Source organism: Mustela nigripes, chromosome 4, assembly GCF_022355385.1.
Source record: "Mustela nigripes isolate SB6536 chromosome 4, MUSNIG.SB6536, whole genome shotgun sequence".
Classification (NCBI taxonomy): domain Eukaryota; kingdom Metazoa; phylum Chordata; class Mammalia; order Carnivora; family Mustelidae; genus Mustela; species Mustela nigripes.
Window position 1 is genome coordinate 118541884 of NC_081560.1, and position 17693 is coordinate 118559576.

General features: G+C 44.4%; 1 protein-coding gene across 10 annotated transcripts in view; it reads left to right on the top strand.

Annotated features, from left to right (window-relative positions):
* The window catches only part of SGMS1 (sphingomyelin synthase 1), a 267166-nt gene that overhangs the window by 127358 nt on the left and 122115 nt on the right, over positions 1–17693 (top strand). For 6 of the 10 annotated variants that reach the window (XM_059397416.1, XM_059397415.1, XM_059397413.1 and 3 more), the window contains one exon: positions 4995–5140. The exons of 3 other annotated variants lie outside the window; for them this stretch is intronic. The gene's annotated coding sequence lies outside the window, so the exon portion shown is untranslated. Of the gene's footprint in view, positions 1–4994; positions 5141–7726; positions 7749–17693 lie in introns of those variants that run through there. One more of the 10 variants, XM_059397418.1, reaches the window with a different exon arrangement.

The window sequence follows — 17693 nt, forward strand, 5'->3', positions numbered from 1 at the left end:
CGTCCTGGGATCGAGTCCCACATCGGGCTCCTTGCTCTGCAGGGAGCCTGCTTCTCCCTCTGACTCTGCCTGCCACTCTGTCTGCCTGTGCTCACTCTCTCTCTCTCTCTGACAAATAAATAAAATCTTAAAAAAAAAAAAAAGATTTTGTCACTCTTTTCTTTGTTTCTCACTTGTTTTGTTTCTTAAATTACACCTATGAGTGGAGTCATGTGATATTTGTTCTTCTCTGACATAGTTCACTCAGCATTGTACCCTCTGGCTCCATCCATGTCATTGCAAATGGCAAGATTTCATTCTTTTTATGGCCGAGTAATATTCCTCTGTGTGTGTGTGTGTGTGTGTGTATCACATCTTCTTTATCCATTCATCAGTTAGTGGACACTTGGGACTGCTTGTGTGATTTGGTTGTTACAAATAACACTGCAATAGACAGGGGTGCACGTAGCTTTTTGAGTTAGGGTTCTTGTACTCTTCAGGGTAAATACCCAGTAGTGCGATTGCTAGGTTGTAGGGTAGCTCTATTTTCAAGTTTTTAAGGAGCCTCCCTACTATTTTCCAGAGGGGCTGCCCCAGTTTGCCTTCCCACCCGCAGCGCACAAGGGCTCCTTTTTCTCCACGTTCTCACCACCACCTTGTGGTTTCATCCCTTCTCTCCTTCATAGCCACTGACAGTGTGAGGTGCTCTCTCAGGTGGTGTGGATTTTTATTTCCCCTGATGATCAGTGATGCTGAGCACCCTTTTATATCCCTCTGGACCACCTCTGTGTCTTCTTCGGAGAAATGTCTCTTCAAGTTCTTTGCCCGTTTTTTTAATTGGGTTATTTGTCCTTTGGGTTGACTTGTAGGAATTCTTTTTTTTTTTTAATTATTTTTATTAACATATAATGTATTATTTGCTGCAGGGTTGTATTAATTCTTTATGCATCCTATGTATTAACCCCATTATTGTATATGTAGTTTGCAAATATTTTTTCCCACCTCATAGTCTACATTGTGACTGACTGTTTCCATTTGTCTATGTTTTCTTCTGTAGCCTGCACTTTTGGGGTCAGATCCAAGAAATCATTGCCAGGTCCAGCATCATGTGTTTTCTTCCAGCAGTTTTTATTGTCCGCTCTTCCATGGAGGCCTTGAATACAGTTTGAGTTCATTTTTGCGTGTGGCATCAGGGAAGGGTATAACTGCTCTGTGCAGACTTTTAGCCAGTCCCTGTCCACCCCGCCCCTTCCCCTGTCCTTCTGAGGAACCCCAGCCCCGTTCCCTGAGCAGTCAGCTGGGGTTGTTTGCTTCTCTGGGCAGGGGGGTCCCAGCATGCTCTGCGGGGCGCGGTGCTCATCTCTGCTTTCGGCTTCCAAAGTGTCGCTGCTGTCTGTTGTCTCCTCTCACCTACTTTTCTCTTCTCTTTGTCCTTAGGAATTTTGGTCTTTTTCTCGTTTTACCACAAATCTAATTGCGGGGGAATTTGGAGGGAAGCAGAGATAAACAACTCCATTCTGTGGGTCATCGATTATTCCAAAATCCAGATTGCTCTTTTAAATGATATTAAATGTCATTTTTTTAATCATGATAATTAAATATCATTTAAAAAAGCAGTCTGGATTTGGGGCTTCTAAAAAATGGTATCCTGTAAATGCCCTTGTCAGGATGTGCCTCCAGAAATAATTGTTGAGTCTGTTCCTTTGCTTCCTTTTCTCTGAAAACATCTAAGGCCAACATTGGTTGAAGTTACTTTCCCGAACGTTATTTTATAATTCAAAATAAACAGATTTTTATTCATAATATGAGGTCTTGAATATAAGATGATACCTGTTTCCTGAGGTACACTTTTCTTGTGGGGGGAAAAAATCCTTGCTTTATCTTCAGGTGTCTATTCTGTATGTTTTATTACCAGGAGATGATGTTCTTTTATGTATATTTTACTCCGAAGCTTTAATTCAATAGTCTTGAGTCAGTGTAACGACAAGCCTGATTTTTGTTAGTTTTTTAATTAATTTGTGACCGTAGCTTTCTTTGCGACTGTACACAACTTCCTCAACTTACCGTGAGCTTATGTCATGTAAACCTGTCATAAGTTAAAAGTATTGTAAGTTGAAAATGTGTTTTTGCTACAGCTAATGTACTGAGCATCATAGCTCAGCCCAGCCTACCTTAACCATGCTGGAAACGCTGACCTTACCCTCTAGCTGGGCAGAGTCCACTAACACAGAGCCTAGTTTATAATCGGTGTGAATGGGTCATGTAATTTATTCAATACTGAATTCAGTACTGAAAATGAAAACCAGAGGGGTTGTATGGTACAAAATGGCTGTTAAGTTACCCTCATGTCTGGTAGATGCCTGGGAGGCTTGCTGCCGCCCAGCATCATTAGAGAGTATTCTACCACAGAGCCCTAGACCAGGAATCAATCCGAATTCAAAGCATGGTTTCTGCTGAATGTGTATTGCTTTTTGCATCGTCATAGTCAAGAGGTCACAAGTTAAACCATCATAACCCAGAGACCACCTGTATTTGATTATTTCCAGGTATAGTCCTATTTTTCATAGACAGGATAAAGAGAGGGTAATCAAGGGACTGCCTTAGGCTCTGACAAGGTTCTCTGTGCTGTTAAGAGTGGTTTCTTTTATTGCAAGAATTGTTTCCTCACAAAGTTAATCTTCTTGGGTAGGTTCAAGATGGCTGCTGACCTGTTTGGCGCATGGCTTTAGGATTTTTATCCTGGTGTCCAAGGATGGGTTTCAGAGAGCTGAAGGTCTTTCTGAAATTTGAGTGGTACCAGAGTAGCCTTCGCCTTCATCAGCTAGTCAGTGATGCAGGCCTTATGTGACCCTGGAAAGGGTTGAGGATGCACTTCTGATAGATGGTTCTAGAGAGAAGAAAACAGAATGCTATTGATGAAACATGACTACAATGAGATGCTCTGTTGCAAGCTGCCATTAGATTACACATTTGTGTGGAAGTATCAGCAGCTGTTGATGAGGGACTGTATGAAGAGGGCTCTTTGTTCTTTGTCAGATGCAAAAACACCTCTAACTTCCTGGTTATGCAGAAGCCTGTTGACACAGATGTAATCAGCAGGTAACATTCGCAAGGGTAATGGTTTAGCCTCAGAGAAGGTGATGAAGTTCTAGAACCTTGTTCCTCAGCCTTGTCCGCTATTGATCACCGTCCTGCCTTCCCCAGAAGGCATTCCTGCCGTAAGAGGCCCTGGAGGGGTGCCGGCGTCCCTCCACTTCCCCATCGCATCCTAGGCTGCCAATGGGTGCCTGGTGAATGGACTAAAATGCTTGTGCCATGCCATTGTATGTCCTGAAGACTGCATACTGTTTTGCCATATTAACCCATGGAAATACTAGAGAAGTTTGGCAAGGGGGAAATTACCCAATTTCATAGCTTTAGGCGGTTTGCAGAAGACACTGACGAGAAACAGTAAAGATTGAAATCCATCATGGTCTATGCGACATTCCAACACATGTGGTCCTTACAGCCAACTTCCCTAGGAAACGGTCCCCGGTTGCGTTTTAATTCAATCGGGTACTGGTTTCGGCCTGCTCCCAGTGGAGGTCTCGTGGCCAGAAGTGGCTAGACCGGGCATGTGGAGGGGATCACATTAGATCAATCAGGAGGAAACCTCACACGGGAGTCTTAAGATTGGCAGCCGTCCTGGTGACTTAGGTGGCTGTCCCGTGCCCAAGAGAGACAACTTTCTATAAGAACAGGAATAAAGAGAGGCCATCAAGTTTCTGGGTCTTATTGCCATTCCGGCCAGGGTACTAGCTTACAGCCAAAAGGCAGACGCTCTCCTCCCCGTGGAGTAGCCATGGGCTAGAGGATTACAGCCTGAGCAATTGACATGCAAGTGTTCCAGTAAGACCATACTCCTTGAAAAGCCCCTGAAATCAGAGTAAATGGAGAGAAAGTACTCACCAATTTTGCACCGAAGCTCAGAGTCCAAATGTAAAGACTCACAGCCCCACGTTGGGCGCCATATGATGAAGTTCTAGAACCTAGGTGAGGTTCGGTGGGCTGAGGTCCGGAGCCGATGACCAAGAAAGAATTCTTGAGACATCTTTGGTGCAAAATGGTGGTTTATTAAAGCACGGGGACAGGACCCGTGGGCAGGAAGAGCTGCTGCCCCGGGTTGTGAGGGATGGCAGGTTATGTACCCTGCGGTTGGGGGAAGGTGAGGGGAAGGGAGGTTTCCGTGGAGTTTTCATATGCTAACGAGGGCCTACAAGGTGCCAGGATGTTCCAGGCCTGCCTGAGGCCTTGCCCTTGCTGCTGGATCAATGTTGTCTTTAGACATTAACATTAACATTAAGATAGTTGGGAGACTTTTTGGTGGGGTCTCACAATGCTGCTATCAATCGTCTTTGTTAGTGAGATTTAGGACATTTGTAAGCCAAGGGAGACTCCTGTCTAGCAGGATTGTGAGCTCTGCAAGTTAACTATTTGCTTATTGTTCATGGCAGTCAGGGCTGCCTGGGGATGCTACACTTATGGAGGGGAAAGGGTGAAGAGGGGGTGCAAGGCGCCAGCTTTTGCTTTGTCCTCAGCCAGCCTCCTGCTCCCTCATCAAAGGGACCACCTTTTCATCAACTTGTAAAGAGGGTAACCATAGTTATCGTTTGTTTTCATACTGAGGTTGATGTAGTTGATTTGTGTTCATTGACAAAGAATGTAGATAAATACATAAAAAGAGAAATGCCTCTGTGACTTAGAGAGTTACAGACTTGAGTTTTCAATGAAGAAAAGGTGGGGTTTCAAGTTATGTGAATTTTTGGCAAATAAAAGAAAAAGGCTCTAAAAACCAGAAAGCTTGGAAAGAGGAGGGTAGGAGTTGGGAACACCTGTTGTGAATTTTTTGTTTTCTGATCTAGTGCTTTCATTTCGCTTCTAGTGACTTGGCCTGAGTTGATAATGTGCCTCTGAGCTTCAGGGTTAGATGGTTCCATTTTCCCCGTGGCTGAGCTCATGTTGCTCCTTTCTTCCAGGGCCACCACTAAGATCTTTGGGGGTTTCCCAGAAGCGTGTGGTTGGGAACATCATGAAGGAAGAGACAGGAGCCGACCCGAGGAAGCGTGCGTGAGAATAACGTGGAAGGAGCCCATTGGTAGATGCAGGAGGGCTGCTTTGGGAGGTAGGTGGGAGCCAGAGCTGGGGCTGACCCTGCCGTGGCCTGTTCTGCTGCCCCCTGTCCACTGGAGCTGCTCTCTGTGCTCAGGGATGGGCATTGCTCACCTTCTGGCCCCAAAAGCAACTTGACCTTGCAGGGGGCTGTTGCTCTTAACTCCTCCTGGCACAGCTCTGAGGCAGGGTCTCAGAACCCTTTCTGTTGCCCAAAGGCCAAGAAAGACCATAAAGGCAGCTTGCAACTCTGGGCGGAGAGGAGTGATGAAGATTTGTAGCCCGTGATTCTGGGAACTGGGCAGCCAGTATGGAAGCTCAGTGAGGAAATGACCTTTGAATTAGCTATTCCTTCCTGGCTTTATTCTTCCCCTGACCGGATGCCCACTGAGTTGTGAACTTTGACCCCTTGCGCCCTCCCCGCAAACCCAGTGACAGTGTGGTGGGCTTACTTCATTTCCTTGCTGATAGCCTGTAATTCTTATCTTCTCAGTAACTAATGCTTATTGTCAAGGTCAGGGTCACCCATTATTTCCTATCCCGTGACCTCCAGTGGGTGTCTCTTGATATGCTGGCTCTTTTCTTTTTTTAAGATTTTATTTATTCATTAGACAGAGAAAGAGACCACAGTAGGCAGAGAGGCAGGCAGAGAGCCTGATGTGGGGCTCCATCCAGGACCCCGAGATCATGACCTGAGCTGAAGACAGAGGCCTAACCCACTGAGCCAGTCAGGCTCCTGCTGGCTCTTTTCTTATGGAAGTGGCCACATCCTGTATGTGTCACTTTGGTCCATTAGGCTACTTTGTTTTCCTTTTAGTCTACCAACGTAGAACGCTACAAATAGACCCCGGGCCAAGTATTTAGGTCTTTGATCGTCACATCATCATAGGAACATTAAACAAGTCCCGTTTCCTAGATGAGGATCCTGAGGTTCCAAGTGGGTATTTCCGATGGTGCAGCTGGGCAGACAGGGCAGTGGGCAGGCAGTATGTCTGTCTGTCTCACACTCAGCGCTGTGGAGACCATGTTGCTGTCAGGATTTGAAACAACCCTAGTGCCCATGGTATCGTAACTCTTCCTCTCTATTTTTTCCACCAGTATCTGCTACTTGTTCTCGTTTCGTGGATTCTTGGTTTATGATCGTACTTAAACATTGAATGAGCTTGTTGAAATTTAATATTTTCAAGAGTTATTGTTTCATGATTTTACTGAGACTATATTATCAGTCTGAGATGTGATGAAAAATGTCCCTTTCCTAACGGAGGCTCTCCTGGGTTCTTGGATAAGTCGTGAGTCGGTGCCGAGGCTGGTGTAGGTGGAGGACTGGGCTTGCGTGTTTCCGACGCTGCCCCCCGTCACCCAGACCCTTCCGGGACCGGGTTAGTGAAGACGACACAGCAGAGACACTCCACTTTGCCAGAAATCTTCTCATGTAATTCACAGAGGTGTTCCGGAGCCCAGATCCTCCCATGTGTAAACCTGTGTCTTCAAGTGCACAGTGTTGGCTGAGCAGTCCTGTCGGTGTGCCCCGCTGGGAAGTTGCGCTCAAGGATTTGAGCTTTCGGTGTGAGTCAGTTTGGGAATAAATGTAATCCACTTTATTTTTCAGTAGTGCGCTACGTGATTAGAGGCTCCGTTTCTTTAGGCTTCTGAAGAATTTTTATTTACTTATCGGACGCTCTGTGTACCCCTACCTATTTTGAATCTTCACCAAAAGCCTGGTGGTAGATGGGGTCTGCTTTCTTGGAAGTGTGACTCGGCTGCGGCTGGGACGTCGGGCAGCCTGCCTGGCCTCGGGCACTCAGAGACTGGCGGAGCGAGCACTCGAACCCAGATTGGTTTGATTCCCCGGACTGTGCTCTTGACAATGACCCTGCCTCACTGGTTATGCACCGCAGGGACACTGACCGGGCAGACACGTCTCGGAGTGTTTTTACGCTTTGCGTTATTACACAGGCAGCCTTACAACAAATGGTTAAATAAGCCTCGTCCTCACGGAGGGGGAGCCTTCTGGACGAGCCTGATGCCTGCATTGGTGAGGCCACATCCTGTGGCTGACGGTGAACTGAGCCGCCTCTGCTTGGCCGTGTCTGCTCCGGCTGCCCCTCGTCCCTCATGAACTTCCTGCGCTGCTCGCAGCAACGAGGCTCGATTCCCCTGAAGGGCGGCACGAGCTTCCTCCTGCTCCTTCCAAAGCAGCGGGGCCTGGAGTGTGGCCACATGGTCACACAGGCCAGGGCAGCTCCGGCATTCACCGAGGAATCTCAGAAATTCTCAAATTCTCGTTTGCAGATTTTCACTCTCCTGGGTGTTTAATGTGGTCGAGGCTTCGTGTACTAGTTCAGTGAGCATCTCCCCCATCACCCCGAGGTCCACCCCACTGTTTTCTTTGGCTGTTTCACGTGAGTTCCCCAGCGGAGGTGCTTACAACCGAGAGGGGTGAACAGTCAGTAGACGCGCTCCCCCCAGAACAGGCTGACTTGAGGCAGGGACTGTAACGCAGTGCTCCTTGTCCTCCTTCTCTTCCAGACGTCTCTATCAGGATGGAAAGCCTGGGAGTCACGACGGCATAGAAAACCTAGGGGAAGTTGGCCAAGAGAAGGAAAACACACGTTCACATGGTATTACTTGAGGTTTCCCTTCTGCCTGTATTTCTCCTGCAGGCACACCAGGCTTCCTGGATTTGGTACTTGACATAAGCCCTCCAATTGGAATTCCCATAGACTGGCGTGCCTTGAAGTTCACAGTTGCCTAGCTGTGCCTCAAAGTTCTAAGGTTAGGAGAGATGGAAGGCTAGCCTTACTACCACTGGTGGTGGAAGGTAACTTTAGCAATGGGGTCTGCAGGGGTGGTTGTTATAACTTGTTAGGGGCTGGAGGAGACCGGTCTCTGTGTCAGGGTTGATGCGGATAGTGCGAGGACATTCTTGTCTTCAGATGCGGTGCGGCAGAGCCTGGCAATTTGTGAAATCTGCATTACCTGTCCTGTTTCCTTCTGTGCCTTTGCTTACGCTGCTCTTTGTGCCTGCTTCACTCCCGTGTGATGTTCCAAGTCCAGTTCAGATAGCTCAACTCTCTTGCCTTCTGGCTGCTTTAAAGATTCTGCTTGGTCTTTGGTGCTCGTGGTTTCTTACATCCAAGTGGGGAGCTCCCTTTCCTTGTCCCTTCCCCTTTTCCTGATGGTGACTTTTTGGATTTTCTGAGTCTGAAGATTGATATTAGGGAAATTTCACCATTATTTATTAGAATAATGCCTCTACCTAGTTTCTTTATTATTTTCTTCAACAAGAACTCCCCACCAGGCATATGGTAACCGTTTCTCACTTCCCTGGTCTGTGTCCCTTTTTTATTTTTGTTGTCTTTGTCCTTGCCTGCACAATTCTGGGCCATTTCTTTGCATTTGTCTTTTGAGTCACCAGTTTCTTTTCAGCTTATTTTTAATCTGCTGTTTACACTGTCCTTGATTAAAAAAAAAAAAAAAGGATTTTTACACTTCCAAATTTTGTTTATGTATTTATCCATTCATTTACTTATTTATTTATTTTACCCTACTGCTTTGTCTACAGAGACTAGACAAAGGTACAACACCTAGGATATAGGTGCTCAATAAATATGTTTTTAAAATTTTGAAATATTTAGCCATTATTTTTGGTCCCTTCTGAAGTCCGTGTGGTAATACTTTTTAAATGAGATTTTACTCCTTTTCAGACTTCCCTTGTTTATTGAGATATGTTAAATCTGCTTATTTTATGTTGACTTCCAGCATTTGAATTCCAGTATGTTACATCTTTTCAGATCTGACTCATTTGCCTGTGTCTGTTGGCACTCGTTCATGGTGATATGTTTCTTTGCGTGTTTGTGGTTTATTGACTGTGACCTCACGTTCCTTAGCAGTTTTATTGTGCAAGTTCTTTAAGGCCTAGTTTGAAGTAGTTACATTTGCTCCTTTCAGGTATCAGTAGACACCATCAACTCAATTCCCTACTTGCGGTTTTTTGAATTTGGACCACAAAACCACAGAGTACTAGTTGCCAGTTATAAATTCTCAAGGGAGATTTTCCACCCCATCCCCCACCCCAAATATACCCACTTTAAAAAGAAATCACCCGTATCCTGAGGGCCCAGTTCTGTGGGGTCCAGTGTAACGAAGGGGCATGTTCAGCTCACAGCTGAGTAACCTGGGTTTATGGCCTCTCTGGTCCGCAGAAGGATCCTCACTGGGGGTCAGCGTGACCGGAGGTTCTGGTTCCGCACCTTTCCCACTTCTGTCTCTTCCTTTATTGTCAACTCACCAATGCATTTAAAAAGATGTTGTATTTTCTTCTTTTTCTTTTGTTATTTTCATTTGGGCAGGGGTACTGTAAGGTATCTGTTGTGTCATTCTGTGGGAAGGAAGGATCTGGTTTTGTTGCTTTGTTTTTAGTAGGTGCTTCTTTTTTGTGTGTGTTATTTTTTTGAAAAATTTTATTATTTGAGAGTGAGAAAAAAGAGAGAGAGAGAGCATGAGCAGGGGGAAGCGCAGAGGGAAAGGGAGATGTGGAAGTGATCCCAGGACCCTGGGATCATGACCTGAGCTAAAGGTAGCCGTTCAATGGATTCTGCTAAGAGCCACCCAGGGGCCTCTTAGCAGGTGCTTCTAATAGATTAAGTGGGAAGGCATTTGGGGTAGAGCTCAAAAAATTAAAACTTGGGTATAAGCCCAGTTTCTTCTTTCATTTTGGGGGTCTGCTCCAACCTATCAGATTAGGTCTTGAATGAGGTGGAGAATAGTATCTTGTAAGATGATTTCTGAGTTGGGCAGACCTTGATGTCTTTGAGACATTACTTCTTGAAATGAGATTTGTTTTTGTTCATCGATTTAATTAGCTGCCTAATGTTTTATATCATACAGTTATACCCTTCTAAGTATGCTGTGGTGCCCGGGTAATTCTCCTGATGCGATGTCTACCATGGGTCCTCATGGTGACATCCATGACATTAGTCCCTTTATTCAGTGTTATTTTGCTTGATTCTGAGTAAGTGGAATAGTATTTATAAGTGAAAATAGTTGCAAATAGTAGACTATGTCAGTGATGTAAACAGGGAATCCTTCTGAAGAAGAAATTCTGAGTGTTATGGTTTTCTGTGCAGTGTGCAGATCTGTGGGATCACATTTAGGATTTGAGAATGCAGTTGGCCGTATACTCTTGGAGTAACCCTAAGTGGCAGCATGGAAAGAAAGAAGCATTGCCATCTGATGGGAGTATGTCACCTATGTGTATGCCCCTTGGGATCCTGAAGGAATCACACACTCTGTTGTGAACTTTAATCTTCTGTTTATTTAATCTCCTGGATTAATGTTGCAGAAAAGGACCCACCATCTTAGTTGCTGACGTAATGTGTCCGGCCCTCCCTGCCCACCTCCTTGTCTGCATTGCCACAGTGGGTTGCAGGGTCCTGGAAACAGCAGTATATTGGGCATGATGTAAGCTAATGAGTAATTGTTTCAGGATGTGTTGTGGTTCTCAGCAAATGTTAGATGGAGTCAGAGTTGACTTAGAGTGGTGGAAAGCTCAAGTTGTGGTGATCTGAGTAGGAATAACAATGGCCTGGGACAGATACAGACTTTGAAATCTTGAAAAGGAATAGTGTGCTTTAGATATTTGCCATGAAAAGAGGCAGAAACATAACATGGTAAGCATGGCAGCTGCGTGCGTTACTAGCTGTAGACATTCACATAAGACCATATTATGATTAGAAATTTTAGCATTAATCTTTGAAGGGCTGAGAGGCGTTAATATTCATCCTGAGTTCTTTGAGTAACCGATCTGGAATTTTAATTTTATAAAATGTGTGTGTATGGCGGATCTTCATGTTTTGTCATGAAGAAATGGCTGTTTGTTTTTAAAATACTGGAATGTTTACTTTGAGTTGGCATTGGTGGAAATGGTTTCTAAGGAAGAAGATGGCTTGCAACCCAAGTTATAAATATTTTGAGGCTTTTAAATTATTTAATCCAAAGCATTCACTATTTATTATTTTTTCTCAAAGTTTGATAACATAGACTTTTCTCAGGGTTTTCTTGTTCTTTTCAGTTGTATTTTTCATGTAGTGAACACATTTCTGAAAATTATACCAATGATATTTTTAATAAATTGAATTAATTTAGGTTGATAAGGAAAGTTCACTAATTTAAAAAGGACTAAGAAAGATCACTAATTTACAAAGGATTAAGAAATCCTCTAGTAATATGAAGAAAGCCTTTTTAGATGTGGATCAGTCTTTTTGCTTTTTATGCAGGGGTTTTTAATCCTGGACCCCTCTTTTGGTAATTTATTTATATCACGCTGAAAGATGTGTTGGGTATTTCTGTTTTGACTGTATATAGCTATTTCTCCCTGTAATAGTTTGGGAAAGAAACCAAGATAGAAGCAAAGATTATGTAAGTAACTTACAGATTCTTTTTCTTCCAACATGTTTGGTAGAAAAATGTTAATTATTTTTTTTTAAAGATTTTATTTATTTATTTGACAGAGATCACAAGTAGGCAGAGAGGCAGGCAGAGAGAGAGGAAGGGAAGCAGGCTCCCTGCTGAGCAGAGAGCCTGACTCGGAACTTGATCCCAGGACCCTGGAATCATGACCCAAGCCAAGGGCAGAAGCTTTAACCCACTGAGCCACCCAGGCACCCCAAAAAATGTTAATTATTAATGGAATCATTACAAACCCCCACACAGTCAGAAAAGCCACTACTAAGAAAAACATTAGGAAGCATGAGTATTGTCTTGACATTGTCACATTCTGTTGGTTTTCCCTTCTGTCAAAATGAGCGAATCAAAGTAAAATAAAACCGACTGAGTGCCCTTTCTTGGTAAAGGGCCCGGTGATTGGGGCGAGTCGGGGGGGGGGGTGTAGAGAACACGGAGCGGGTGTTCACTTGCAACCCAGAGTCTTTGTTTCCTGCGAAGAGTGTGTCACGTGTCTCATCTCATCGGGTGGGATAACCCGGAGCCATCTCACCCCTGTGGGTTTATAATAGTTGTTTCTTCTGTACTCCTTGCCGTGTAATCAGCTACCTGTGTCATCTCTGATGTTGCTGTTCGCTTTATTTAAAAATACTCTTATTAAACAGCTCAGATCATCTCTTCTCTGAATGTATATCCTCAGAGGGCCTTTTTATGTCCTCAGAACTCCATCGCTAATGAAAACCCCAGGACCTTGTGGGGACTATCAGGAGTTTCCTTTATTCACCACATTTTGGGTGTCACTTTTACATTCTAGGACCTCCTTTGGATACTCGAGGTAGTGAAGCACTTTATTTTTATTTTTTAAAGATTTTATTTATTTGAGAGAGAGAATGCACAAGCAGGGGAGGGGCATAGAGAAGAGCAGGCTCCCCGCTGAACAGGGACCCCCCCCCCCCCAATTCAGGACTCGCTCCCAGGACCCTGAGATCATGACCTGAGATTAAAGCAGACAGTTAACTGACTGAGCCACCCAGGGGCCCCTGAACCACTTTAAATTAAAAAAAAAAAACAAAACAAAAAAAAACCCAAAACCTAAACCTACGTCATGGAGCTTATAGCCCAATGGGAGGAAGACTTTGGATAAACAGCCTAATGGGAGAACAAGGAAAATGTATGGGTGCAGTGATCAGGGTTTTGGCCAAACGATAGCCGAAGGGTGGACGGGAGTGTCCCCCTGAGTGGGCGAGTGTGCATGTGTGAGATGCGCGTGTGTGGCTGGGATCACCCGGTAGTGCGTTGTCAGGAAGGCAGGGAAGGCCTCGGTGTGAAGGTACCTCCTGGTGAGGACGAGAAGGAGGAGGCCCTGGGTCTGCTCTCTTGGGGACAAGAAGACAATCCCAGAGGTTCTCCCTACTACAGACCCGGGAAGGCAGACCCAACCTTGCAGGAGCACAGAGCACTGGTCCAATGCCAGATTTGTCACAACCACACCGCACTTTCCACCATCTAGGTGACTTGAGAGGGACGGGACCCCTTTGTTCATCTCAGGAAGCTTTCCAGCTCCTAATAAGATGTGTTTTGCATCACCAACATGAGGTTTGAACCGTGTCTGTGCACGAGTCGGAGTCATGGGAGGGAGGGAGACTTAATTTCTCCGCTCAGCTTGCAGAACCCCAAACTTATATCCCCCTTCCTCAAGTCTCTCAAGAAGGTTAAGAAAAAACTTACCGGGAACTACCCTTTCTACTTTTCTTTTTCTCTATTGGAAGATTTTTCAAAATTACTTCGCTTTAAAAATGTTCCTATTCTCGTTTTCTTGGGGATGTTTCAGAAGAGTTGCTCCTGGGATTGTGTAGAAGCTGACAGAAGGCGTAGCTTTCAGAGAGACTGTGGGGCAGTGACAGAGACCAGAGTTGGGACAGCGTGTCCTCCCCTCCGTCCCTCAGGAGACACTGCCTCCTCCTCGCTGTGGTGGATGTGGAGCCAGGAAAAGGCAGTTGGCTTAGATCATTGGGCGTGGTGTCCTGTTTCAGTCTGAATAATGAAACTTCGAATCCATGGCAAATTAACGGAAGGCCCCCCGTGGGCCCGGTGAGGAGATACTGGTCCTGGGCGCTCTCTCCCAGGCCTCCCATGTGGAGGGAGGACATCAAGGAACCACCACTGCTGTTGTCCCACACTGTCCGGCCGGATTTGGGGGTTCTTGTCGTGATCTGAGTCCATACGTGTTACTCTTCCTTCTTGCTCAGAATAAAGAAGAAACTTCTTTCTTCTTTTTGGAGAAAATATTTGTCAAATATTTGTTTATGGTTTGTTGACTTGGATTTTAAATACTATTAAGTAACCCTGATGCTCATTCTTAGTCTCCTGACCAGAACGATTGGCTCTGGGGTTTTCTAGGCAGACTCACTGAATTTTAGTGGCAACGAAGACCTACTTCAGTGTAACGATGACTATTACAGTGTTGCCCCCTTCTTGGGACGAGCCGGTGAGAATGAGAAGTCAGTGTGCGGGCTGAGCCTTCGCCAAGTAGACCACCCAGACTGATGGTTTTCCTTCGCGCTGGCCATTCCTTGTTGTGGAAGATTAAGTGTGCAAAGAGTGTAAGCCTGTCTTGCATTGATTCAGGGCACATTCATCTTGGCCTAAAGATGTTTGCCTGTTTCGAGTGACGTTTAGGGGCTACTATTTGGAGTCTGTGAAGGCTGGTTGATCATGTAGACCCCTTGCCTGCGTTCTAGCGCCATCCGCCACAGCTCTTGTCTCCTTTTGTCTTGGTGTGACTTTGCCCACATTTGTGGTTCCTGCTCCTGCAACGTGCTGGTTCGTGTGTGGCCCTCCTGGCCTCTCTACCTCCTTACTTTGGCCCTCACTTCCTTATGCTGCCTGGGCTGGTGTCTCCGTTCATCCACTCACACGACGGGCCTTGCATGTCTGCTCCGTAGGCTAGAGTGTGGAGCCAGATGAGGTCCCTGCTCTACTGTATGGGGAGGGGGAGAAGAGACGCATGTGCCAGCTAGTGGGGAGTTTTGGGAGGAAGAATAAAGCAGGGCAGGCGTGTGGAGGGATGGAGAAAACGCCATCACATGCCCCTTTCAATGTGGGGGTGTGTGAGTGCTGACGGGGGGCAAGCCTCAGGCCCAGGCTCTCTGAGGGAAGGGTGTTGTAGGCGGAGGAACCTGCGTGGCAAAGACCCTCCTACAGAAGAGACTGCATGAGCACCAGCCAGGGGCTGGATTGGCTAGAGAGGAGTCAGCCAGGGGGCATCGAAGGATAAGCCCTTAAGGAGGTAGTAAGTAGGGCCCGGGCCGCACAGGACCTCTGTGGGGTATCATGAGGACTCCAGCTCTTGTTTTCAGTAAGGCAAGAAGGTACCGGAGGTCATAAGCAGAGAAGTGGAGTGATGTGACTTGTGTCTTGAATCTTCTAGTTGCCCTGTGAAGGGCGTCCTGGAGGGGACCTGGGAGGGTGTGCAGAGACTAGTTAGGAAACTCTTGCCTTTGTCTAGGCCGGCCATGTTCGCTTGGCTAGGGGAGGGGGAGGAGGAGGGGGCAGTGGTGAGAGGTGAGTAGGAAGGGGTCCGATTCTGGATATACTCCTAAAGAAGGGCAGTGGGATTGGGGTGTGGTCAGGTGTGGATTCGGGAGAAAGAGGCATGCAGGGTTTCTCCACAGAGTTTGACCTGAGCTGCTGGTAAGTTGAGTTATTTTTTACTAAGGCAGGGGAAAGATGCAGGAAGAAGGTGCCGGGGCTGTGGGTAGTCCGGTCATCATGAGTTCAAGTACATACCTGTTGGATACCTTGGAGGGAATATGGAGGAGGCGGTTGGCTGTCTGTTGAGTAGCATTCTGTGGTGTGAATTCATCTACTAATCTGGGTGGGCTCCAGTTTTTGTCTATTATGAACATAACTACCATGAACATTAATGTACAAGTCTCTCTGCAGACATATGTTTTTGTTTCTTTTGCATATACTTAGAGTTGTATCCCTGGGTAAGTATATACTTAATTTTATAAAAAAAAATTGTCAAACATTTTCCTAAAGGGGCTCTGTATTTAAACATGTCCGTAGTGCTCCAATATGCTCTAAGCCTTTGCCAGTACTCGCTGTTGGTAGTCTTTTCAATATCAGCTTTCTAGTTGGTATCATGTGGTACTTTGTGCTTTCCTGTGATTTCTTTAATGATAATGATGTCATTGTCATTATTGTACACATACTTATTGGCCATTCCTGTGTCGTCTTTTATGAAGTAATCTAGTCAGGTCTTTTGCTTTTTTAAAGACTGGGATGGGTGACTTTTTATTATTAACTTTTTATGCTTTTTAGCTCTTGAATTATAGCTGTTCTTTTTTTTTTTTTTTTTTTTTTATTTTTTTTATTTTTTTTTTATTTAAAGATTTTATTTATTTATTTGACAGAGAGAAATTACAAGTAAGCAGAGAGGCAGGCAGAGAGAGGAGGAAGCAGGCTCCCTGCTGAGCAGAGAGCCCGATGCGGGACTCGATCCCAGGACCCTGAGATCATGACCTGAGCCGAAGGCAGCGGCTTAACCCACTGAGCCACCCAGGCGCCCCTATAGCTGTTCTTTATGTATTTTAGGTATAAGTCCTTTGTCAGATATGTGTATTGTGAATATTTTCCAGTTGGCGGTTGGCCTTTTATTTTCTTAACTGTGTCTTTCAAAAAGCAGAAGTTTTATTTCAATGAAGTCTTATTTATCAGGGTTTCTCTATTTTATCCAGAGTGCTTTGCCTAGTCCATCATCACAAAGATAATGTTTCTCTGCTTATAGTTTTAGGCTTTTATGGTTAGTTCCGTGTGAGGTGTAGAGGTGAGGATTCATTCTTTGTATGTGGATATCAGTTTTTTCCTGCCCTGTTTGTTGAAAAGACTGTCCTTATAGCCACTGAATTATTTTGGTAACTTGGTAAAAAAAAAAAAAAACAAAAAACAGTCAACCATAAATGTGTAATCTGTTTTTGGCCTCTGTTTTATATACTTCACTGTTTATTCATCTATCCTTATGCCTATACAGTATTTTGTTGAGGAATTCTGTACATACGTTTTTTGAGTGATATTATAGTTTTCTTTTATTGTCTTCATCTGGTTTTTATATTGAGATCATGTTGGTGTTTATCCAAGTTTGTTTATCTGTGTCTTTACATTTAAAGTGTATCTGTTGTAGTGCATAGTTGGGGATTGCTTTTTTGTGTATTCTGACAATCTCTGCTTTTTAATCGGAATGGTTAGTCTGTTTACCATAATTATTTGATGTGGTTAGTTTTAGATCTCCCATTTTTGTTGTTATTTGTCTCAGCCTGTAGACACTTTTGTTTTTTTAACCCCATATCACCTTTTTTTTAAACTTATCTTTGTTTAAATTTAGATATGTTTAATTTCTCTATTAGGTTTTCAGCTATACCTCTTTGCCTTGTTGTTCTTGTAGTTTCTGTACAGATTACAATATTCATGTCTAATAAGTCCTTTTTGAATTGGGATTTTACTGCTTTGTGTAAAAAATGTATGAAACCTATAATATGGTTTCATTTTCCCCTTCTTGTTCATTGTACTATCCTCATATATTTTATATCCATACATATTATAAACTAACACAGGTTCCTATTTTTCATATTGTAAATATGAAGTGTGTATAAACTTATGTGTATGTACATGCAGTTAATATAGTATCTGTAACAAGTAGGTCTTAGGGAAATTAAAAGAAGGGCTCTTTCGTGTTTACCTGTGTACTGACTTCTTCCAAGGCTCTTCATTACTTTCTTTAGATTCAGAGTTAATCTGGTACCACTTCTGTTCTTCCTGGAGAGCTTCCTTTGGCGTTTCTTGCAGTGTGGGGCACAGATTTTCTCAGTTTTCATTTCTATGAAGATTCTTTATTTTTTCCTTTATTTTTGAAGGGATTTTGTTGTGTATAGAATTCTAGATTGACGGTTTCTGGTTTTGTTTTTTTCCTTTCAGTTCTTTAAAGATGTTGTCTTTCTGATGAACTGTCAGCTGTATTCTTACTATTCTCTGTCTTTTCTTCTCTGGTCACGTCTACACATTTTTGTTGTTGTATCTTTGGTGTGCATGATTAGGTGATCTTTTCTTGTGACTAACTGAAT